The sequence below is a fragment of the Desmodus rotundus genome, chromosome 3, assembly GCF_022682495.2.
Source record: "Desmodus rotundus isolate HL8 chromosome 3, HLdesRot8A.1, whole genome shotgun sequence".
NCBI lineage: Eukaryota > Metazoa > Chordata > Mammalia > Chiroptera > Phyllostomidae > Desmodus > Desmodus rotundus.
Window position 1 is genome coordinate 114,694,480 of NC_071389.1, and position 23,878 is coordinate 114,718,357.

Here is a 23,878-nt window from a genome sequence, read left to right on the forward strand (position 1 = left end):
GACCTGGCCTACAACTCAGGCATGTGTCCTGATTGGGAATCGAACCAGTGACCTTTTGTTTTTGCAGGCCAGAACTCAATCCACTGAGCCACACTAGCCAGAGCTTTATTATTATCTTTTTATTGTGGCAAAAATACATAACATTTATCATTTTAACCATTTTTAAGTGAACAAGCTCAATAGTGTATATATTAGTCAGTGTTCTCCAGAGAGAGAGAGCTGATATATATACACACACATATATTTTATATATAGTATATGGATTTGTTATGAGGAATTGGCTCACGTGATTATGGAGGCTGAGAAGTCTTACCATCTGCCATCTGCAAGCTGGAGACCCAGGTGATGTAATCTGGACCAAGTCCAAAGGCCTGAGAACCAGGGGAGCCAATCGTTGAAATCCTAGTGTGAGGGAAGGAGAAGATGAGGTGGGATGTCTCAGCTTAAGCAGTGAGGCAGGAAAAAGGCAAACATCTACTTCTTCCACCTTTTGTTCTGTTCAGGCACTTAACTGATTGGAAGGTGCCCACCCACATTGGGTTTACCAATTCAAATGCTGATCTCTTCCAGAAATGCCCTCACAGACATACCAAGAAATAATATTTAATCTGGGCACCCCATGGCCAGTCCAGTTAACACATACAGTTTACCCTCACAAGTGGTATGAAGTACATTCACATTATTGTCTGGTCATCCATCATCCATCTCCAGAACTTTTATCATTCCAAATTGAGCCTCTGGACCCACCAAACGTGAACTCTTCATCCTTCCTGCCCCTGGCAACTATCACGCTACTTTCTCTATGAATTTGACTATTCTAGTTACCTCCTATAAGTGGGATCATTTGTCCTTTGTGACAGGCTTATTTCACTCAGCACAATGTCTTTGAGGTCCATCCATGTTGTAGTGCGTGTCAGAATTTCATTCTTTTAAAAACTGAATAATAAATTCCATTGTAGGTATAGGTCATATTTTTTTAATTTTTTTTATTGTTATTCAATTACAGTTGTGTGCCTTTTCTCCCCATCCCTCCACCCCACCCCAGCTGAACCCACCTCCCTCCCACACCTCCACTCTCCCCTTTGATTTTGTCCATGTGTCCTTTATAGTAGTTCCTGTAATCCCCTCTTCCCACTGTCCCCACCCCACTCCCCCCTGGCTATTGTTAGATTGTTCTTAACTTCAATGTCTCTGGTTATATTTTGTTTGCTTTTTTCTTCTATTGATTACGTTCCAGTTAAAGGTGAGATCATATGGTATTTGTCCCTCACCGCCTGGCTTATTTCACTTAGCATAATGCTCTCCAGTTCCATCCATGCTATTGCAAAGGGTATAAGCTCCTTCTTTCTCTCTGCTGCGTAGAATTCCATTGTGTAAATATACCATAGTTTTTTGATCCACTCATTTGCTGATGGGCACTTAGGTTGCTTCCAGTACTTGGCTATTGTAAATTGTGCTGCTGTGAACATTGGGGTGCCTAGGTTCTTTAGAGTTGGTGTTTCAAGATTCTTAGGGTATAATCCCAGCAGTGGAATTTCTGGGTCAAAGGGCAGTTCCATTTTTAGTTTTCTGAGGAAATTCTATGGTATAGGTCATATTTTATTTATCTGTTTATGGACATATATATGGGTTGTTTCCACCTTTTGGCTATTGTGCATTGTCATATTTTAAAATTAAATTCCCACCACCTTCTTTTTGAGTCATTCCAGTGATTCTCAAGCTCTTGTGCATATACATAGGCACGCACACATGACTTTGTGTAATTGAAGTGATGAATGCACACCTTTAGTAATAATACATACATATTCATAGATCATTTTCCTATGCATTGGATCCATTTATCCATTTCCCTCATCAGGCTGTAAATGCTCTGAGGCCAGGAACTATGTTTAATAATTTCTTTTACTAGTTCCTGAGAGTCAGTTTTAGGAAGTGGTAAAGGATCTTGGTTAAGAGTGTAGGCTCTGAGGTCAGAGCACTGGAGTTTGTATCCCAATTCTACCACATATGAAGTCTTCATTACACAAGTCACTTAACTCTTCTGCACTCAGTTTGTCTGCATTTGAAACGGTGATGATCTTGATAATCAACCACGTAGGGCTGCTAGGGAAATGAAAAAAGCTATCCATAAGTAGGGTTTATCAGAGTGTCTGGTACACCATAAGCCTTAAATGGTAGCCTAAGGAAAAGTTAAAGTCTTGACATCCCTTTCAGAACTTGCCTCTTTTGTCCTCATACTTTCTTTGTTAAGTGGCTGAAGAGGAAGATAAATAGCTCCCACTGTGGATTGGAGTCCCCGGGTCATAGGGGAAGCCACGCACAGCCAGGCAGAGTTAAGGGCTGGTTATTGCTCATCCCTACTTCCCACCAGTGCCCTCTGCCCCCATTCAGGCGGTAGGCGAGCTCTGAGCACCCTAGGCCCTGGGTCTTCTTTGATACCTTCCATCTGGCCCCTTGCCTGCATGGGCTGCTGATCAGTGGCAGCTAAGGGAGTTCTGGGGCACCACATTGCCTGGCTCCTCCAGGATGGTGTTGTTGGGGTGACCAGTGGGTCACTTCTCAGTTGCTTGGTTTCCCCAGACCCCAGCAGAACCATCAGCCTGTGCCTGTGGCTGGTTCTGCCCCACCAGCTTTGGAAACTTAAACCCCTCTCACCCAGTGGAGCCAGAACGCCTGCAGGATCTGACCAGGCATTTGGCAGCCACTTGAAGGGGCCTGAGGTTTTCTTTCCAAAGCTGATTGAGCTGGTGAAAACAGAAGTTTCTTCATTTTTTTTTTCTCTACTTAACAGAATTTTTCCAAATATTTGCTGGATCCTCTCAGTTTCTTCTTAGCATCAGCTTCTAACTTCAGCTTTCTGGCCATAGGCAGGGTGGTGGAGGGGAGAGGGGGAGAAGGTTCTGCTACATGGGGCTAATTTTCTGCTGTGGAGAGATTTTTGCTTGAAGCAGAAGGTGGAGCTGGGCAGATGAAGTCCAGAGGCAGTCACCCCTCAAGTCAGGTGAGAGGGCTCCTTGAGACTGGCATTCAGGATTGGCTGGTGGCATGGTGGCCAAGTGGGCATTCACTACATACCTGACCTTGAGCAAGCTACTCTGCCTCTTTCAGTTTCAGTGTCCGCATCAATGAGATGTGATAATAATAGTGTCTGCCCCACGGAGATGTGATGACTTAGTGACTTAGTGACTGATGACTTTCCAGATAATCTCTGGAAAATGCTTAGCATAATGGCTGGCACTCATGGGGATGCTTTAAAAACATAGGTTACTTCTATTTTTATTGGCAAGCTTTGGTTCTGCTGTTTCCAGCCATCTACGTCTCTACACCTTTTCTCTTTTTTGGCATCCCGGAGTCCTCTAGGATCCCAGTGTCCTTGAATTGCTCCCTTCTCTTCTGTAGTGCAGCCCACTCTTGGGAACAGACCTCATATTGTAGCCACATCAAATTTCAATGGTAGAAGCTTCCAGATCATCTGGGCCAGTCCCTGTCTGATGCCTGCTTGCTCTTACTGAGTGGGGCCTTTGCTTTTCTTCACCTCCTCACCTCCTGTGACAGGGAGCTCTTTACGTGCTTATATAGTTTACTCTATCTTTGTAATTTTCTCCACTTTTAGGGAAAAAAGGGAACTGAACGTTTATGGATCCCCTTTATGTGCCAGGAACTGCTAGGCACATTCATTACCTCATTTCATTGCCCTGCCAGGCCTTGGAGTCTGTTGATGGTGTTATTCCAGTTTGTACAGAGGAGGCACAGCAAGTCTGAGTAAATAGCTGTAGGTCCCATGGAAGAAGGTGATCGTGGGACTTGATTAATCGGGGACCTTATGAAGCTACAGCCGTGTTCTCTGTACGGATGATGGTATATAGCGTGGTGGCCAGTAACACAGGCACTCAGCTCCTCCACTTACTGTATGACTGTGGGCCAGTTTCCTACCTTCTCTAAGCCTCCATTTGCTCACCTGGAAATGGGGATAATAATAACATCTCATGCTGATAAAGCCATTGGCACAGCGCCTGGCACGTGGCGATGTACAGGGAATGTGAGCCCTCATGAGTGCTGCATCATCAGAATTTGGCAGCTGCGAGCCCCTTATATCCTCTGACCACTTCTGGAAGGCCCTTAGGCATTTCACATCATGTATCATGCCCCTCCCAAAGTCCCCATTTTTTACAACAATTTTTTTTTATTGTAGTAAATACATATAACATAGAACTGGCCATTTTCACAATTTTAATATTTTATTTATTTATTTTTTAGACAGAGGGGAAGGGAGGGAGAAAGACAGGGAAAGAAACATCAATGTGTGGTTGCCCCTCATATGCCCCCTACTGGGGACCTGGCCCACATCCTAGGCATGTGCCCTGACTGGGGATCAAACCCATGATCCTTTGGTTTGCAGGCTGGCACTCAATCCACTGAGCCACACCAGCCAGGGCCATTTTAACCATTTTTAAGTGTACAGTTCATTGGCTTTAAGTACATTCACTGTGTTGTAAAACCATCATTGCTATCTAGTTCCATAACTTATTTGTTGCCTGGAACAGAACCCTGTATCTCTTAGACCTCTCTTCCCCCAAACCCCTATACCTCAGTCCCTGGCACCACTAATCTGATTTTGTGAATTTGTCTGTTCTGGGCATTTTGTATAAATAAAATCATACAAAATGTGGCCTTTTGTGCCTGGCATATTTCAATACTTAGCATAATAGTTTCAAAGTTCATTCATGTTGTAGCATGTATCAATACTTCATTCCTTTTTATGGCTTAAATAATATAGTTTGTATATACCATATTCTGTTTATTCATTCATTTGTCGATGGACAATTGGGTTTTTTTCCACCTTTTGATTATTGTGAAAAGACCTGTTATGAACATTCACGCACAAGTTTTTGTTTGGATACCTGTTTCCAGTTCTTTTGGGTATATACCTAGGAGTGGAATTGCTGAATCATATGGTAATTTTATATTTAACATTTTGAGTATCTGCCAAACTGTAGTCCACAGTGGCTACACTGTTTTTCATTTCCACCAACAATGTATGAAGGTTCCAATTTCTCTCTGTCCTTGCCAACACTTGTTATTTTCATTTAAAAAGGATTAAAAACAATTATGACTATCCTAGTGGGTGTGAAGCAGTATGTCACTGTGGTTTGATTTGCATTTTCCTGATGCCTAATGACATGGAGCATTCTCCTTCAGCTTTAACATTATGACTTTCTGTTGACCAGTTCTCAGGTCTTCCACCATTTTATTCATTCTTTTCTTTTTCTTGAAAAGATTTTATTTATTTATTTTTAGACAGAGAGAAAGGGAGGGAGAAAGAGAGGGAGAGAAACACCAGTGTGTGGTTACCTCTCGCACACCCCCTACTGGGGACCTGGACCCTGGCCCCCAACCCAGGCATGTGCCCTGGCTGGGAATCGAACCGGTGACCCCTTGGTTCACAGGCTGACGCTCTATCCATTGAACCACACCAGCCAGGGCTCTATTCATTCTTTTCAAAATGTGGTCCCATTTGTGTAGATCCTGTTGAAAATGCTCAGGTCACAGCACAGCCCTCCATCTAGGTTGGGACCAGCCTGGCGTGGGTGACTACCACTTTATGCTTTCTACATATGCTACTTTCTCTTATCTGGTAACCTCGTCTTGGTAGTGTCATCCCTTCCTCTAGCTCATGGACATTGTGCTTCTTTCATCCCAGGTCACAATTGTTTCAGCCTTGTCCTGTTCACTCCTGGTCATCCAGCTCTCCCTTCCACCTAAGTCAGGGTGTGGACAGACGCCTCCCCGAAGCATGGCACAGAGCTCCTCTTCCTCCCCTTTGGGCAGTTGTTAATCTGCCAGGTTATTACTGCTTCCAGCCTGAATGTCCCCACCTTGTCCACCTAATTATTCTGAGAGTCTTGCTTCCCAGAGACCAGTCACCTTGTTCCCTCTATATATGACTGCATCTCTTCGGTGGGTTTATGGTTTCAGGCCTATTTCTGACCAGGAATCAAAGACTGCCGGAATTTCAGGCATGAATGAGCAGATGGATGCGGTATTTTGGGGGGCAGAGATTTTGTCTCTGTGCTCCAGAAACCAGTCCACCATCTGCCTCTGTGCAAGAGACCCCACCCATCCTGGAAAAGACATGGGCTTATTTCCTGTCTTCTGAGATCTGCCGGCCTTCCCAAGGCACTTTCCTTAGAAGGACAGGGTTTGGTTGTCTGCCACTGACCTAGCCTCATAAAAGTGTTCACTTCAACATAATGACTCAATTATTACATGAAAATGTGGTTGCTGCAAAAAATAAAATAACATAAAATAATAGAATAAAATGGGAGAGACCCATTTGTACACCTGTCCCCCAGCCCCTGTGTCCTTCCCAGGGGAAATCACAGGTAGAACTTGGTGTGGATTCTGGCCCTTCTATGCCTTTTATTCCAGTGCATTCATTTTTTTTTCACTCTCATCTAAGGGCAGCTCCAAAATAAATAACACCATTAGACTGAACTCAAATGGAATGAGTTCAGATATGCTCTACAGGGGTGTCCAACCTGCAGCCCATGGGCCACATGTGGCCCAGGATGGCTATGAATGCGACCCAACACAAAATTGTAAAGTTACTTAAAACATTATGAGATTTATTTTTGTTTTTGCTAGTGTTTGTGTATTTAATGTGTAGCCCAAGATAACTCTCCCTCTTCCAGTGTGGCCCAGGGATGCCTGCCCTAGAATGATGCTTCCTGAAGCCTGGGTGGCAGTTGGCTTTTTCTCCTCAGCTGGCTCCAACTAACTCTGTTAGAATCAAGAATCAGGGGTAACTGGGAAGGAGAACCTTGATAAGGAGGGTGGAGGATCTCAAGAATCAGGTACCATGAATATGGATGACAAAGGGCCGGAGAGGGAACTGCCATTAGGATCACCCGCTGTCACACAAGTGTAAGAGCTGGACAGCTGCCTGGGTTCCATTCCTAGGTCAGCACTTACCGGTTGTGTCACTTTGGGCGAGCGCAGGTTGTTGAACCTCCCTGGGTCTTTGTTTCGTCAATTATGAAGAGTCAACTCTCAGGATTCTCGTGAGGGGTTATGTGGAACAATACCTGAAGAAAGTGTGGTTGGAAGGGGCAGGACTCTGTCCTCGCTGTGTCAGGTGCAGAGCTAGTGCTTTCTTCCTCCCTTTGTGTGTGTCAGCTCTGCATTGACTCTTGGCCTTCCTCTGCAGCCTGCCTCTGTGTGGCTAGAGCTGAGCTAAGCCAGTCGCACTGCTAAAAATAGCAACCTCACCACCAGTACAGGGATGCGCGATGCATTTTTACTGTATGAATGGGTGATGGGTTGAGGCTCCCTTCTCTCAAGGTGAGATTGTTGTGGGAACAGTTACACAATTAGCTGTTAGTGGTCATTGACACATTAGCATGAAATAGTATTATTAATATTTTGACAGGAAGGGATCCAAGAAATGATCCTTCATTCTATAAATGGGGAAAATGTAAGGCTCTAGGAAGGAAGAGACTTTCCAGGAGTGTCATGTAGCTAGTTAGGGACCAGTTGAGGCTGGGGCTCACGTCTCCTGATTTTCCTTGTGTCCAGTGCTTTCTGCTGGGCTCTGCCTCACAGAGCTGACTAATGGTCTTTGAGAACTGCTGGTAGCCTTCTGGCTTGTTGCCTGCTGTTATTTGTCATGACCCCTAGATGGCAGCAGGAAACCTATCAATTTCTCTTCAATATTGGTGGATGAGCCACCCTTTCTTGAGTGGCACCTGGCCTGTCAGATTCCACATCCCACTGCCTCCGGGATAGGTGTGCGGAGAGGCTGGGATGAAGCCAAGGCAGCCCAACATCCCACTGTCCCACAACATTCATAGAAAGTGGCTGTATCAACTCAAGCAGTTCCCAGGAGGTAGCTTCTCAAGCGCCCTCAATGTGGCCCAGACTCTTTTAGCAGAGCTCCCACTATTGGGAAAGCCTTATCGTTTGTCCCAGGCTGGTGTTTGGTACCTTAAAGAGACCAAAAACTAAGGCGCAGTGTCACTGAGGACAGCCCAGTTGCTCCCTTCGGAATCCCTAGCTTGGCAGCCTGTGTGCATACTGACGGTACAGTGGTGGTGGTGGAGGGACAGTGGAGTGGGTCCAAGGACCTGCCTGCGCCACACTCATACCAGACAGGTACAAACACTCAAGCCAGGGAATGCTCTTCTCCCCTCCCTACATTAACTCTTTTGACTCCTCACGCAGAGCTGATAGTATGTGGGGTCTTGAATCCAGGCAGGCTGGGCCAGAGGCTGGCGTTGGCCAGGAGTCCTGTACCACTGACTATCATCATCCTTAAGCCCTTAGCATATCACTCGACAGTTTGTGTTCCAGTTGACACGGTTCTTCCATATTCCACGGTTTCACATGGTCTTCCCAGTGGCCTTGTGTTGGGAATTGGGATGTCCTCTTTTTTACAGATGAGGAAGTTAAGGCTCAGAGAGGATAAGGACGTGTCCAATACTTCAAAGACAGGATGTTGACCCATCGTTTTTGTTTTCGTCCACACTGTGTGGCCTCCCATTTTTCGTGTAGCAGGTTTGTATGTTGAGGGGGCTGGAAGTGGGAAAAGCACTCACTCCACTTCAGGGTTATTTTATAGTCACAGCTGACACCTCTGTTAGAGGACAGTGTTTGCAGGTGCCCTGTAGGAAGCCAAGGTGCTAGCCTGTGAGAGAACAGGGACTGGAGGAGGGAGAGAGCAGACTAGATTAGCAGGTGGCAGCCTGGCCACCCCTCGGCCCCCCATCCCACCATCGTGTATATTAGGTGGGAGGCAGGGTGGAGGGCAGGTTGGCCTAGACAAGCCCCAGCTTATATTCTTCACTATGGAGTTGCCAGTTGGTCTCAGCTGCCAGAACCTTCCACCAGCTGCCATGCCAGGAAGGCATGAGCCAGGTGTGTTTGTGGTGTTCTTGTACTGGGAACCAACTTTCTGTTGACCTTTTGAGTGATAGGTGCTGCTCTGGGCTCATCTACAGCAAGTTGCTTTTGCTGGGACCCCCTTTCCAGTTGGACCCTCCCTGGTATAGCACCTTTTCAACTCATGGTAGCAGTAGGGATGGCTCCCAGGCTTTTCCTTGTCTTCTTTACTCCCCAAGAAGGGTCTTCTTGAGGACCTGCTCCCCCACCCCTACCCCTACCCTCTCTGGGCACAGATGTGGGTCATTATGGCCATATCAGCCTCATCAGAACTGCAGCCGGTAAGTGATAGGAGTGGACGGGAAGATGGGTGCTGGCCCTGCCTCTCTTTCCCTGGCCCACCTGCTTCTGGCCCCCGGGCTCCCCACATCCTCCTCGCTGGAGGACCTGTGTGTCTGCCTCTGGAGCCTGAGTCTCTGTTCTGATTCCTGCTTGGCCAGAAATCTGTATCTCTACTTCCCATGGCCTCTGGCTTCATATCCCGTGGGTTCTTCCTGTATACACAGCCCCTTGAGGCCTCTGGCATGTCCTGCTCTGGGCACCTGACATCCACACCAGCCTGGATTTGGGCCCCAGGGAAGCGTTACCCCCTGGGTTGCCAGTTCAAAGCCTTCTGCTTTCCAGCCAGACGCCCACAAGGCTATGTCTCAGGCTCCAACATCCTGCTTGGCTTGTTCTCTTTCCCCCATCCCAAAGTTCCAGCTGCAGCCTCCCTGTTGCGCTCCTGGCAGTAGACTTGCTGGGGGTGGGGGGCTCCTTTCCCCTTGGCCTCTCCTCTCTATATTACGTCAGCTTCCAGCCAAATACCCCTGCGGTCTGGTAAGGGAGAGCTTTATTAACTTCTTTTCGGGGGAAATAATTCCACTTCTTGTCAATAGATTTCTGCATTCAGCTCTTTAGGGGCTTGATTTCTTCTCTGCATCCTATCCCAGCCCCTTGATGCTCAAGAGACGAGGCAGCTTTGTTTCCTTAAACTGGGCTCCCTGCTGGCCCTGCTGCTAGAGGAGGGCAGTGTGGAGAGTGGGAGGGCCCAAGAGTCAAGTGTCTGGGACCCGGCTTCTGCTCGCTGCTGTGTGACCTCAGGTTCACCCTTTCCCTCTCTGGGCCTCGGCTTCCCCTCAGTCACAGAGGACTACATTTGTTATTTGCAATGGTGAGGAGGCTCTGACCCAGTCTTATTAGTGTCATTTTTCTCATCCTGCCCCACATGTGCGCTGGCAGGTGTGGCTGGAGCCTTGGAAGCTGGCACACCTGTTAGGGACAAAGCAGCTCATCAGTGCCGAGGAAGACCAGATGCCTGCCTGGGGTAGGGGTTTCAAAGTGCAGGGCTGAGCCAAGAAGGAAAATGAACTTTGTCTCTCAGCTGGTTCTTACTGCCTCCTGGAGTCATGAATATTAGAGGGATAAGCTAGCCCACGGGCGAATGGGTCAAGGGCAGAGGCCTGACATCCAGCCTGCGTCCTGCTCCTGTGGACTTCTTCTCTGGCTCACCCTTTCCCAGTGTCTTGTTTGGCTTTCCTTCATCTACCTCCTTGCCTGTGCTTCACTTCCCTCCATACATCTCACCATGCCCTCCTCTGGCTGCTGAACCCAGGATTCACCATCTCTTCAGGCCCCCAGCCTCTTCCCTATTCATCCCTCCCCTGTTTCTGGGAAGGTGGGAGCCCAGGGCCACAGGCTCGGTGTGTCCTGGGGAAGGAACTTTTGGGCCTCTGCCCCACCCCCTCTCTGCACAAATGCCGCAGGCCCCAGCTCCCTCCCTAGGGTCCACATCTGGCCAGAGTGCTCAGTTTTCTTGGCTGTAAATTGCCTCCCCGCTTGCCCCTTGGCATCTTCTCAGGTTTCGGCTTCAAGAGCCTTTTTCTCTTGGGGGGTTCAGGGAAGGATGGCGGCCCAGACCTTCCTTCGTCTATCTGAGGCTGCACGGAGAAATCCTTGGCAATGTTTTCAGAGATCTTTTTGTCCAAGTCTTGGTTGAGCTGTGGTTTTTAGCAGGTGGCTGAGCAGGAACCAGTTTTAATTAGATTTTCCCCTTTTCTGTTCACACCTTCTCTCTTCTCCTTACTCATCAGAGGCCAGCCTGCTGCAAGTGTCTCCCTCACTTTGCAGTGGGTGAGGCTTTCTTCCCCTCCTCCGATCCCCGCATTTGTAGTGGGACAACTTAGAGACAATGGGATTGTCTTCAACATGCTCTCCCTCACTCCTTTCTTGACACACCCCTTGACAGAGTTTGCAACCTCTGGGGTTCATGGCACAAAACCTTCTATAGAGCTTCCCTCTAGTCTGACAGACCACTGCACCCACATCGCCCCCTGACCCTCCACAGAAGTATGGGAGCAGTAGATTCCAGCTGGTCCCAGAGGAATTTGCTCTGTGCCTCTTCCGCTCTCCATTATCCACACACCCAGGAAAACCTTTTGTTTGGACCATGGAGGGATGTCTCAGGGCAGCCCACTGAGACAGCCTGAGAGGGAAAATCATCCAGGTGAGTAGTGTTTAAGGTGAGGCCTATGGACCAGGGCTGATGGCAATGAGGTAGGTACAGACGTGGGAAGTAAGCATTTAGAAATGGTTCTAGTGAGGGAACATGGCCATAACATTTTAGGGTGCTTTGATGTTTCCTGGGGGAACCTTGATACTGAAGGAAGTATTGAAATCTGGTGGTTGGAACCAAGGAAACTCTTAGGGATTTTTAGTTGAAGCCGAAGGACTGGTCTTGTCAAAAAGTGTATAGCCAGTTTGGATTCATACGTATTGTGAAACGTGTGATGGTCTGGAGGGACTAGAAGTAAAAACCGGGGCATTTGCCACTGATTGGTGGAGGAGTATGGCCCTTGGCATCCAAGCCTGCTAGAGAGTTTCTGAAAGGAACCTGGGAGGGTACCTTGGGAGAAGCTGAAGAGTTAGATTCAGAACGGGAAGTTGAGAATTTTGGGGTTTGATGATAAAGGCTCAAGGAAAGTGCAGGATTTCTTGGGGGAATTTGAGTAAGGAACGTTTGTAGTTTGACATGGGAAGGAAAAGGGTAGTTGGAGTTTGCACTGGGGGGATGTTGGGACATTTGGGGGTTTGATGATGTGGGAGGACAAATCATCTTTGAGGTTCCATGGGCGATGACACAAGGGAATGTTGGGTTCCTGGGAAAGAGCGAAGGGAAGAATGGGTATAGTGGTGTGGACCAGTGGAGGGTGGGAGGTTTATATGGCCAATGGAAGGCCAAAATGAAATTGGGGCTTTATTTGGGATATCAGAAGGAAATTTGGACATGTATTGGGTAAGGACCAGGAGAGTTTAGGGTTTATTGGAGAAGGCCAAGGGAAATATTGGGGGTTAGTGGGAGAGGGCCATGGAAGTGTTGGGGTTCACAGTAGAGGCCAAAAGAGCTTGGAATTCCGTGCAGGAGGCCAGAGGGGAGCCATGAGATTCACAGTGAGGACCAAGGGGCTTTGGGTCCTCGCCGAAGGAGAAGTTCGGGTTTTGTATTACACAAGGTGACCTAAGCTTCCAGTCACTATCAGCTCTCAAATATCCTGCGTCATGAGAAAGTTTTAAAAAAATCTCTCGACCTTTCCCCTGAAAGCTTGCTCCTTGATGCCAAACCTTCTTTCCCCCAGTGTCCCCAGCTCTCTCAACCCAAGAGCACCGTGCCCGTGCTATGGGAGCAGAAAGGGTGTCTTAACACAGAGCCCGAAACCCCGGCGCTTCCCACTCAGGCTCCACGTGACTTTTCCAGCCCACTCCCTCAGGTCCCCCATCATGGCAGTGATGGATGTCCTGCCTGCCTCCAGAGGAAGCTGTGGTGGTTCTGGCGTCTGCCAGGTTTTCCCCTTTCCCCTATCTGTCTCTGCTGCTTGGAGCCCCTCACACCCAGGGTGGCCTCTGTCCTCTGGTGCCTGTGGCACTTCTGCTCCGTTCCCCCATTTGCCCTTGGTTTGCACTATGGGTGGAGACAACTGTCATGTTCTGATCGGACTTCAGCCTGCACTTGTCTGTCCAACCTGACTGTGAGCACCTTAGATGCACGGCCTGGTAGTTCTGGCATTGTGTCTTAGTTGCTTAGGAAACAGAAAGTTCTTGGTAGAAAGGCTTTGCTCTGAGTTAGGGCTTGCACGCTTAGCATCATCCCCCTTTCCCAGCAGGGCCCAGCTCTGCTCTGTGGCTCTTTCAGGGCAGCTCTTCCCTTTCCCCTTTGCAGGGACAGCCCCACATGAGAACAAGTCACCGCCCATGAGTGAGCAGCTTCCTACAGCTTGGATTTAAGGACCCTACCCCACGTTGCTCAGCAGCGGACTCCAGACAACTCAGCCCCTTGGGAAAACTCATAGCTTCTCTCCTTGGGACCAGCAGGTGTCCCGACATTTTCTACCATGCCCATGTCCACTTTCTCTGTCCGGTCCTTAGGGCTCTGGCCCCTCCAATGTAGCCAGCAGGTGAATTGCAAGATTAGGTATCAAGTATTATGGTAAGTGCTTACCATGGATCTGTGCTCATAGGAATCCTATGTGATAGGGGCATTTCACTGATGAGGAACTCGCCCAACGTCACACACATTTTAGAGGCTTTGAGAGGGCAACTGCTTTGCCCTACTGTTTCTGTGTGAATGCAGTGTGGCCTGGATGCCCCGATGGGGAGCCTGCTGCCTGCCACTCCCCTGCCCCAGCCTTTATTTTGGAGCACCTGTGGAGCACCCCTCCCATCCACATACACCAACCTTCCCTCCTGACAGCTGAGTTTCCCCTTCCTCTCTGACTGGGGTTCCCTTTCTTGGAAACTGGATCTGGTTCAGGTTGGTCTCCTCATTGTAGACTGGCCCCCTGCCTGCTTCTGCCTTCTTTGCTTCCCTGAGAAGGCCTGAGACTGTTCCCAGGCTGGTCCTAGCTGTAGGAGAAGGGCTGTGGGATGAAAGGCGATATGTAAATGTAAGGTGATGATTATTTATTTGACAGGGACAGCTGCCCGTGGTGAAGAATGTAATCTAGTAATCCTTTTGTGAAAATTGGATCGGAGGCTCAGCATGCTGCCTGAAACAGCAAGAGGCCACCCCCCATCCCTCCCCTGCCCTTCACCCCACCATGCTCACTTGCATACTTCTCAGCATCCTGACATCCCTGCACTTGTGTGCCCTTAGCATGTGCATGTATGGTGTACACATGACCCACACCCTCTTTCTTTTGCTGTTTTGGTTTGTTGTTAACATCTTATATAACCATAGTACAACTGTCAAAACCAAGAAGTTAACATTGGTGTAATGTTATTAACCAAACTGTAGACTTTTCATGGATTTTTTCACTAATGTCCCTTTTCTACTCCAATATCCTACACTGCATTTAGTTATCAAAACTTTAGGTTCCTCCAACCTGTGATAGATCCTTAGTTTTTCTTTAATCTTGACAGTATTAAAGAATACTAATCAGTCACTTTGTAGAATGTCCCTCACTTTAGGTTTGGCCAGTGTTTTCTCATGGTGAGATTGAGGTTATACGTATTTGGCAAGAATACCACAGATATGATTCCACCTCCTTCTCAGTACCCCTTCTCAAGGGGTACATAGTGTCAATGTGTCTTTTTTGGCAGAATTTTATGGTTTATTAACACAAATTCAATTGTGCACAAGCTGTTTACCCATTTTCTTTGCTCTGAAGCCTGGCATTGGGATTGGTGACTCTGATGGCCAGCTGGGCTGCTCTGTCCACAGTGGCTTTGCAGTTCTTTGAGTAGATGTTGTGAGCAATCTTAGCTCAGTGAGATCTGTTCCATGTCAGCAGCACTTCAAGCTCCTTGACTTTGTGGACCAGGAACTTCCAGAAACCACTGGGCAGGCAGCATGTACTTTGTTTTCTTGTTGCGCTCATAACCAGTATTGGGCATCATGATCTGGCCCTTGAATCTTCTGCTCATCCTATAGTCAGTGCCTCTGGGTTTCTGCCGGTTGTGCTTAATTTTGACATATTGGTCTGCCTGGTACCAGATGAACTTCTTGGTCCTCTTTTTGATAACCTTGGGCTTCATGAGGGGTCTGAGGCTGGCCTTGGAGCTGAGTAGGAGATGGCTGCCACCTCTGTAGGAAGCTCTGAGGATGGGAGCTACCTGTTTTATTATCAGTGATGTTAAACTTGGTCACTTGGAGGAGGTGATGTTGGCCAAGTATCTTCTCTATAAAATTATTTTTCTCTTGATAATTAATAAATTTTTGGGAAGATACTTTGAGATTCTATATACTGTTTCTTCTTAAACTTTTAGGCATCAGTTTTAGCAGCCATCAGTGCTTTGCCTTCAATAGTTATTGTTGTGGTATTTACCTAGTGGTGATTTTCTGTTTCCCTCATAACCTCTACCTTTACTAATTGGAATTCTTCTGGAAGGAAGAGCTGGCCCTTCTCCTGCATTTATTTATTCACTTAATAATTTTTATCATTATAGGCTCAGGAATAGTTATATATTATAAAATATGTAGCCCTGGTGGATATGGCTCAGTGGATTGAACACTGGTCTGTGAACTGGAAGGTCGCAGGTTCGATTCCTGGTCAGGGCACATGCCTGTGTTGCAGGCCGGGTCCCTGGTTGGGTGTGTATGAGAGTCAACCGAATGATCTTGTACATGTTTCTCTCCCTCTCTTTCAAAAAAAATGTCATACACATTTTTAATATTAATAAAATGAATGGATATATTTCATATAATATATATCATGGACAGTTATTCTATTTTACGGGCCATAGTTATAGTTCAGTACCATAGTTGTTTTGTTGTTCAGATTGTTCTACCTTGACCATTGGAAGCTCTTTCAGATTGGCTCCTGTGCCCTTTTAACATGACTTCATCTTTTTTTGAATACTTCCTTACCTTTTGGCACCACAAGATACTCCAGACCTATGTCATAGTTTTTCCTGCTACAGCACTGGAATCAATCACTTCTCTAAGGAATCCTGGTTCCATTGCTGGAGAATCGTGTTTAAAAACCAAGATCTAGGCACTGGGTGTGTTCATTGCTACTGGAGTTTCATTGCTTCCAGATCCTTACAGAGAACACCGCTAGGAAATCTATGTACGCCAACTCATGCACACACACATACCTATATTTATTTCTGTTTCTCTTTACCTATATTTATATTTTAAAAATCATGAGTTTGTACTGATTTTCATTTGCTCTTAATATGGCAGTTTGAGGGCTGGAGGGAACCTGGGAAATCAAATTCTCCCTTCATAGATGATAGTCACTGAGAGGTTTGGCACTCTGGCTGAGGTGACCTGGCCAGCTGGAGGCGAATTTGGGGCTGGAACTTAAGACTCTGGGAGCTTAGGGGTTATGTCTCTCCACTGTGACAGGCATCTCTGACTCCAAGGGCATCTTTTGGATATACTGGATTGAATAGTGTCTTCTCCCTCCCCTAAATTCGTATCTACTCAGAACCTGTGAATGTGATGTTACTTGGAAATAGGGTCTTTGAAGATGTAATCAAATTAAAGTGAGATTGTATTGGATTAGCGCATGCCCTAATCTGATGACTGATATCCTTATAAGAGGGAAATTTGGACACAGAAATACGTAAGAAGTAACGCATAAGAAACATAAGAGGCAGAAATTGGAGTGATGCTCCTACAAACTAAGGAACAACAGGATTGCTAGCACCTACCAGAAGTGAGGAAGAGGCAAGGAAGCCTTCTCCCCTAGAGCCTTCAGAGGGATCAGGACCCTGCTAATGCTTTGATTTCAGACTTTTAGCATCCAGAATATGAGACAATGAACTTCTGTTGTGTTAAGCCATGCTCTTTGTGGTACTTTGTTATGACAGCCCAAGGAAAGTCATGCAGTGGAGTTTCTTTAATGGGTGTTGCTTTCCATTCTCTGCACAGATATGAACAGCTCCTGCCAGGGTCCTGCTTAGTTGGTCCTTCTCTCTCACTGTTAGCCCTAGGCTGGGGCTGTGCCTGTGGAGGTAAAAGTGGAGGTTTCAAGAGCATGTTAGGCATAGTCAGGATTCTGCTTAAGTGAAGTTTGTGTTTTGGCCAAATTAAGACCATTGGATTTGGACAATATCCAGTGATGATACTTGTCTCTTTTCCCTTTTCCCCAAAACCTTTAGGTTACAAGGATGATATGATTGTCTAATTACATTTCTTAGCATTTAGTTTGACTTCAAGTTGGTCTTCTTTTGTTCCTTGTGTAGCTCAAGGTCGCCTCCTAGAAAATACACATCAACTTCATCCTGAAGGCTCCTTCGTTCCACACCCCCGACCCCACTGCGTGGGCACAGTGCACGTCCAGCAGCCCTGGGCATCCTTGGTGGATGGTGTGTGTGTTCACTGCTTGGACAGTCAGGTCCTCCAGTAGAGACACGCCTACCCCATACTCAACACCCACAATCTCTCATTCCCGTCTAGACGATTGAGATCCCATCCATCTTTCATCACTGGCTCAAGGGTTGTGTCTTTCTTACCTGTGCCAGTCTTCAGTGCCTTTGCCCTGTGTTCTTCATCTGGCAGTGCTCTCATTTGTGAAATTACCTTTGTACGTGAACTTGTTTTGATTCATCAACTTGATAGAGAGTTTTTCCAGGGCAGGGGCCCTACTGTACCTAAAAAGTGCCCAACTGGGGTTTGTTATGGATTTTCTTCTTCTTTATGTATAAGGGAAGAGACACTCCCATCTCAATACATCTTGCTGGGTTTGGGCTGAAGATTCTAAACTACTCCTGGCGAAACTGAGTCCTGGAAAAAAAGAAGCATGCCCATCACTGCTGTATCCCAATAGCACACACACAGCAAGGTCAGGAAAGGGTAGGGACCAGGTGTCCTTAGCTTCCCATCAGTCCTCTCTGCCAAGATTATCCTGTCCTCTCTTTCCTCATTTTTCGGTCCAGATGGCTGGGGGAGGCATGGTTGGCATCAGCCAAGGTGATGTATGACCACATGGGGCTTAGAGCAGAGAGAGCGAGGACCATTAGGGGTGTCAGGCTGGGGAATCGGAAATTAAAGGCCTGGCGCCATGGCCAGGAAAACCTCCCCTGGTACAATATTCTGAAATCACCTGCAGTGGGTTTCATCAACATGGGCTCGGGGGAGGGAAGGGTTCTTGGCAGGCGGGAGAGACAGATGGGCTGCAGGCACTGGGCCTGGCCCTGCGAGTGAGCTACAGGGCACTCAGGGCTTGGCACTGAGCTTCCATTATCATGCTCCTGCTGGCATTGTTATGAGAAACTTTCTCCACTTTGAAGTTGTGCCCAGGCAAGCCAGTTCCCCTCCTAGGTTTCAGTCTCCTCATCTGTGAAATGAGCAGACTGGACCAGACAACTTTGAGGTCTCTAGGCCCTGATGTAGCCTAGGTTTATAACCTGTGGTCGCCAGGAGAGTGGTGATGGGGTTGTGGCTGATGGCAGAGGGGCAGACAGGGCCTAGGGTGCTGTAGAGTCGGAGGAGGGCGGCTTTCCCAGATGTCTTAGAGCCCCTGGGGAGCTGAGCTGCCACTCATGGCAGAGAGATCTCTTGGAGATAATGGCCTTCGAAAAGGCAGAAGAGAGGACTTTTCTTTCTTCATAGTCCTTTGACAGTCTGTTTGCCATTCCATCCACCTATCCGTCTTTCCTACAGCTATTTATTGAGCACCTGCTGTATGCCAGGTACTTTGCTAGTGCTAGAAACACAGCTGTGAATAAGACAGGGTCATCGCCTTTATGGAGCCTAAGGTCTAATTGAGGAAGACAGGTACTAGACAAACAATTGCAGAAATAATTAATTACACTTGGAATAATTTCAAATGCCTCTGTGAGCTTCCTTTTTGATTTTGCTTTTCTGTTCCCTCCACTGTCTCCCTCCTTCTCCTTCCTTCTCCTGCTCTACTTCTTTGTCTCTGAGGCCTTTCTTCATCTCCAATGCCAAGGCCTTCCTGAGATTCTGGGCTCTCTCAGGCCAGAAACTCAAAAAGCCCTGGGTCTTGACCTTTGTCTTAAGGGTTTAGAGAATTCCCTGGGGAAGGGGAGTGGCCTGTCCTTCCTGCCCCATGGCCTCTGACAGGCTAATAGACTGTAAGCTTTGGAATCAGACTTCTCTGGGTTTGTGTTTAGACTGTGATCCTTACCAGCTTGCCCCATTCACTTACTTTCTCTGAGTCTTAGTTTTCTCATCTGGAAAATGGGTTTAACTACACTTACCTTGCAGTTTTGAGGGGTTTTTTTTTGTCAAATGGGAAAAATTAAGTGAAAATACCTTGGTGATGCCTTGAATATAGTAGGTGCTTGATTTAACCTAACTTTCTCACCTACCTCTGGATTTGTAGCCAGATATTTTTGAGTCTGGGATGGAGGCAGAGGAGCCCTGGCCCTCAGTAGGTCATATTTCAGCTGAAGCAGGCAGCAGGAGGGTAGCAGTGCTCCCTGCTCTGGGACAAGGTGCAGCTAGGGAAGGCCAGGAGTCCACCAGGGCCTGGAGAGAATGACAAGCATCCCATGAATCCCGAAAATGAAGCATAGTGTGGCAGCTGCCTGCTGCATCCTGCTGGGTGTTGGGGCCAGGGAGACCCTCACTGAGGGGTGTAGCCTGAGCTGGTGGGCCTGCTGCAGCCACCATCCTGGTGATGTCTCCCTGAAGTAATGGGAAGTGGCCCCTCCTCCTCCAGGCTAGCTCCCCCTTCCCCCACTCCTTCTCCTTTTCCAGAATCAGTATGAGCCACTTGGGGCCTATTCTGCCCCTGTAGAGTGCTTCTTCTAGACCAGCGCTGCGATGATGGAGAGTTTCATTTTGCACTGTCCGATGCAGTAGTCACTAGTTACAATGTGGCTATTGAGCATTTTAAATGTGGCTAGTACACCTGAGGAACTAAATTTTGATTTTATTTCTTTTTAACTAATTACAATTTAAACTTAAATGGCCACATGTTGCTAGTGGCTGCCATATTCGACACTACTGGTCTACACCAACAGGTTTTTCTTTTAATTTTTTTTAAATATATTTATTGATTATGCTATTACAGTTGTCCCATTTCCGCCCCTTCACTCCACTCCAACCTGCCCACCCCCTCCCTCCCACATTCCCCCCCTATAGTTCATGTCCATGGGTCATACTTGTAAGTTCTTTGGCGTCTACATTTCCTACACTATTCTTACCCTCCCCCTGTCTATTTTCCACCTATCATTTATGCTATTTATTCTCTGTACCTTTCCTCCCCTCTCCCCCTCCCAATCCTCTATTGATAACCTTCCATGTGATCTCCATTTCTATAGTTCTGTTTTGGTTTTAGGTGTGGTGTGTGGTTGTTAATAACTGTGAGTTTGCTGTCATTTTTACTATTCATATTTTTTATCTTCTTTTTCTTAGGTAACTCTCTTTAACATTCCATATAATAAGGGCTTGGTGATGATGAACTCCTTGAACTTGACCTTATCTGAGAAGCACTTTATCTTCCCTTCCATTCTAAATGATAGCTTTGCTGGATACAGTGATCTTGGATGTAGGCCCTTGCCTTTCATGACTTGGAATACTTCTTGCCAGCCCCTTGTTGCCTGTAAGGTCTCTTTGGAGAAATCAGCTGACAGTCTTATGGGAAGACCTTTGTAGGTAACTGTGTCCTTTTCTCTTGCTGCTTCCAAGATTCTCTCCTTCTCTTTAATCTTGGGTAATGTAATTATGATGTGCCTTGGTGTGTTCCTCCTTGGGTCCAGCTTCTTTGGGACTCTCTGAGCTTCCTGGACTTCCTGGAAGTCTATTTCCTTTGCCAGACTGGGAAAGTTCTCCTTCATTATTTGTTCAAATAAGTTTTCAATATTTTGCTCTTCCTCTTCTCCTTCTGGCACCCCTATAATTCTGATGTTGGAACGTTTCAAGATGTCCTGGAGGTTCCTAAGCCTCTCCTCATTTTTTTGAATTCTTGTTGCTTCATTCTTTTCTGGTTGGATGTTTCTTTCTTCCTTCTGGTCCACACCGTTGATTTGAGTCCCAGTTTCCTTCGCATTACTATTGGTTCCCTGTACATTTTCCTTTGTTTCTCTTAGCATAGGCTTCATTTTTTCATCTGTTTCTCGAACAGATTCAACCAAGTCTGTGAGCATATTGATAACCAGTGCTTTGAACTGTGCATCCGATAGGTTGGCTATCTCTTCGTCGCTTAGTTGTATTTTTTCTGGAGCTTTGAAGTGTTCTGTCATTTGGGCCATTTTTTTTTTTTTGTCTTGGCGCATCTGTTACTTAAAGGGGCGGAGCCTTAGGTGTTCACAGGGGCAGGGTAACCTGGTGGCTGCGCTGTGACGTGGGGGAGGGGCCGAGAGGGGAGCAATGGCACCCACTCCCCTCTCCATCGGATTTCAGTCTTTCACTCCGCTACCCACAATCAAACTGGGCCCCTCTGGTCCTGGTTCCCGAGTGGGTGGGCTTGTGCACACTCTAGGCCCCTGTGGGTCTCTCCAACGACCTCTCCTGTGAGGCTGGGAGTCTCTCCTGCTGCTGCCCCAACCCCCATGGGCTCTTTCAATCAGAAGTGTGAGGCTTTATTTCCCAGCACTGGAGCCCTGGGTTACTCGGTCTGCTTCGCTCCCCCGCCGTTTGTCCTGGTTTATCTGTGCGCGAATGTGGGGCCGCAGGGTCTGCTAGTGGTCAGACTACCTGCCCTGTTCATACCACATTCTGCTAGTCTCAGTCCTGCCACAGCCACGCGAGTCCTCGCTGCCCCTGCTGCCCGTCTCTGCCCCTCCTACCGGTCTGGATGTATGTTTCTTTTTTATCTACTTGGGGTCGGACTTCCTTGCCGTTCGATTTTCTGTCAGTTCTGGTTGTGCGAGGAGGCGCAGTGTGTCTACCTATGCCGCCATCTTGGTTCTCCTTCTTTTAATTTTTTAAAAAGATTTTATTTATTTATTTTAGAGAGAGGAGAAGGGAGGGAGAAACACATCAATTGGCTCCCTCTTGCAACTGGGGACCTGGCCCACAACCCAGGCATGTGCCCTGACCAGGAATCAAACCAGTGACCTTTTGGTTCCCAGACTGGTGCCCAATTCACTGAGCCACACCGGCCAGGACTGCACCAAAGGTTTTTACCTGTAGTGTTGTCACACACTGCTGAGTCACCTTTGGTATGAGGTGTGTTATGAGTAATTTGCTCTTGGTAAGAAATCACTGAACTGTGTGAATGGTTTACATGTATTGGGGGCATGGTTTGTTAGATAAAGGGCTGGCCTTTGGGAGTCTGGTCTGGGCATGTTTGGAGATTGAATGTAGGGTCTGGATAGGAGAGCATGAGGGGAGAAGCCTTGAGGGCCTCATTTATTTGGAGACACTGTAGAACCAGGGGAAGGTATTTTGAGCAGCCATTCTCCTTAGTGGAAAGGGATGAAGGGGATACATTTCATGAGTCGATTTTATAGGAGTTGGAGGAGATGTAAGAGACCCTCTACGCTAGTGTGCTCATTTTACAGATGAAGAAACTGGGACCCACAACCATCATTACCTATCATGGATCAGGATCTGGTTCTTCCACTTCTAAGAACTAATGTGTAAAGCAGATATTACCATTCTTATTTAGTAGCCAAGGCAACCAGAAATCAGTCATGAATCTTTTTAGTGAAACCAAGGTTAATCCCAAGTCTGTCAAGAGTCACCAACTTCATCTGTGACAGAACCCATGTCCGCTGACCATCAGGCCAAGAATTCTCACTGCAGATTGTGGCCTTGCCTTCCCCCATGTTGGGCTTCTTCCTCCAGCACCTGTGGCCTGCGAGAGGCCAGTGTTGGTGGGGGCTCAGGCCCCCAGTTGAGGGGTGTGGGATGTTTTCATGGGGCATTGATGTGGCAGTGTGGGGCTGCCTTCTGCAGGGCGTGGAACCACAGGCCTGCAACTATATCGCTGAGTGACCCTGCTATTTGTGGAATCCAGACACCTGCCCACCTGATGACCACAGAGCAGGGTCAGAAAGGAGCTGAAGGCTCATGTTCTAGTTCTGAAAGTGAAGTGTGCAGAGGAGATCTGTCCCTCTCCTTCCTCTCCAGCTCTGGCTGGGACTCTGCCCAGGCGGAGGAGGGGTCCTCCCTCTATCCAGCTGTTGTCCACCTCCCTCCCCTCCAGGCTGCAGCTGTTCAGCTCCATCACTTTCATCCAAGGCTGGGTGGAAAGAGGGGGATGAGGGATGAGGGGCCCTCTTGGGCGTGTTGGCCAGGTGACTTTGGTTTCTGCCTCTAAGAGGTGTCTCCCTTTGCTGAGGGAGAGGGCTCAGGATGGTGTCTGTCCCAGCTCCTGGGTAAATGGTGGGGTGTGGGTGTCTCAGCCTCAGACTCTCAGCATTAGTTCCTCCAGGAGGACCACTCTTTTATGAAAAGGAATAGGAATAGTTAAATACTTCCTTCATCTTGTGGGACTCTAACTGTCCTAACTCTCTTCCTTTGCCTGGCACTTCTTAGCTTTGCTGTAATTTTCATGAATGAATGAATAAATGGCCTTTCCCAATCTCCAGGACAGGGAGATCGGCACAGGTCTGATAGGAAGGGGATGGGGTCCTTGTTCCTTCTGGCCTGATCATTTGACATTCTTGAGACTTTGTGCTTGGGGTTCAGACTCGGGGTATACCTCGTGTGAGCTGTCAAATGACAACTGTGTCTGTCCTGCAAGTCTGGGCAGGAGGTGTAGAGGTGTTAGTCCTGGCATCAGCATTGCCTGCAGCCAAACATGTGCCTGGCTCTGTTGTCTGTCTGTCTGTCTTCAGAAATCTACCTAAGGTCATGAAGGCTCTGCTACCCTACCTTCTCCAGGAACTAAAGGGAGAGGTAAAAAGAGGAATTAGTACTCTTTCTTGGACAGACCTCAATTTGCCAACCTACAGAATGGGGAGAAGCATTGCCACCCTGTTTCAATCCAATAGGTAACAGTGTCACAGCATAAAAATTGATCTGAGCTCTTTGGAAAGGAGGCTGTAGAGAGAGTCACTTGTTTTGTTTTTATTTCTTAGCTTCATCCGGTCCCAGCAC

The 23,878-nt window shown here is 47.4% G+C and overlaps 1 protein-coding gene and 1 pseudogene across 2 annotated transcripts in view; one reads left to right on the forward strand and one right to left on the reverse strand.

The window, feature by feature from the left end:
* TSPAN9 (tetraspanin 9) overlaps positions 1-23,878 on the forward strand; it is a 210,358-nt gene that overhangs the window by 40,233 nt on the left and 146,247 nt on the right. The window lies entirely within an intron of this gene.
* Positions 14,556-17,284, reverse strand: LOC112306821 (large ribosomal subunit protein eL32-like; annotated as a pseudogene).